The sequence below is a fragment of the Piliocolobus tephrosceles genome, unplaced genomic scaffold, assembly GCF_002776525.5.
Source record: "Piliocolobus tephrosceles isolate RC106 unplaced genomic scaffold, ASM277652v3 unscaffolded_19008, whole genome shotgun sequence".
NCBI classification, from domain to species: domain Eukaryota; kingdom Metazoa; phylum Chordata; class Mammalia; order Primates; family Cercopithecidae; genus Piliocolobus; species Piliocolobus tephrosceles.
In genome coordinates, this window is record NW_022300986.1 from 979 (window position 1) to 2,569 (window position 1,591).

Genomic DNA, 1,591 nt, shown 5'->3' on the forward strand with positions numbered 1-1,591 from the left:
GCCTCCCAAAGTGCTGGGATTACAGGCTTGAGCCACCGCGCCCGGCTCTAGTTCTTTTTTTGCTTAACAATTCATTTCTCTTTTTTCACCTTTTTTTTTTTTTTTTTTTTTTTTTGAGATGGAGTTTTGCTCTTGTTGTCCGGGCTGGAGTGCAGTGGCATGATCATGCCACCATACCTGGCTAATTTTTTGTTTTGTATTTTTAGTAGAGACAGGGTTTCACCATGTTGGACAAGCTGGTCTCGAACTCCTGACCTCAGGTGATCCACCTGCCTCTGCCTCCCAAACTGCTGGGATTATAGGCGTGAGCCACCACACCTGGCTGCCTGTGGGTTTTTCTATTGTCAGTTGTTTCTGCTGTTTTCTATTCATACTGTCTAGTCTCCTTGTGTTCCTGAAAATTTTTAATTGTGTGCCTAACATTGCATTTGCAAAATTGATTATAGAAATTTGGAGCTCAGGACTTTCTCCAGGGAGGATTTAGGTTGCTTCTGGCAGTAACTCTAGCATTCTCGGATCACCTGGTTTAGCTGCAGAGACTGAAATGATTAGAGGTTGAGCCATCTGCTCAGTCTCTCCCTTCCTCTTAAGGTACAGCTTTTTGGGTCCCAGCCTAAGTGAATGGGGGTCATCAGGGCCGCCTCACCTGCTGGGCTCTGGATCTAAGCCCTGTCACCTTGGTCTCCTGAAGCTTCCAGAAGTACTGCTTAGCCTCTCAGCTGCCCTTCTGAAACTGGCTAATGCTCCAAGGAGAAAAAGGACCTCAACTGTCAGGCTCATCTCTGGATCTTTGTCCCCAGCCTCACCACCACTCATATCAGCTTCACATTCTTTCCATTGCTCTCTGAAGCTTTCACACTGATTTCTTTTATATGTAAAATATATATATTTTATATATATATATATTTATAAATATATGTTTTATATATAAATATATATCTGTTCTATATATATATATATATATATATATATATATATATATGCACCCAGCCCACAGATTTCTTAAAAAATATTTTCTCCTTAGCTTTACTGGTTTTCCTCCAAGTATATTAGGGTATAATTGTTTATAACGCTTTTACATTTTATTTTGTTTTACATCTAATTTTCAAAAGTTTCAAATAAGTACAGAAGCAGAGAGAACAATATAACTCCATGCATCCATCACCCACTACCAGTAACCAGTACTCTGACACCAGTACTCTGACACCATACCTCCGGCCACTTTTCTTTTTCTGAATTATTTTAAAGCAAATCCCAGACATCATAAAAAGTTCTCCTTAAATATTAGTATATGGCTGGGTGCAGTGGCTCGCACCTGTAATCCCAGCACTTTGGGAGGCTTTGGTGGGAGGATCACTTGAGTCCTGGAGTTTCAGACCAACCTGAGCAACATAGTGAGACCTTGTGTCTACAAAAAATTTAAAAAATTAGCTAGGTGTGGTGGCATGTGCCTGTAGTCCCAGCTACTTGGGAGGCCAAGGTGGGAGGATCACTTGAGCCCGGGAGGTCATGGCTGCAGTGAGCTGTGATCACATCACTACATTGCAGCCTGGGTGACAGATGAGACCGTCTCAAGAAAAAAAAAAAAAAA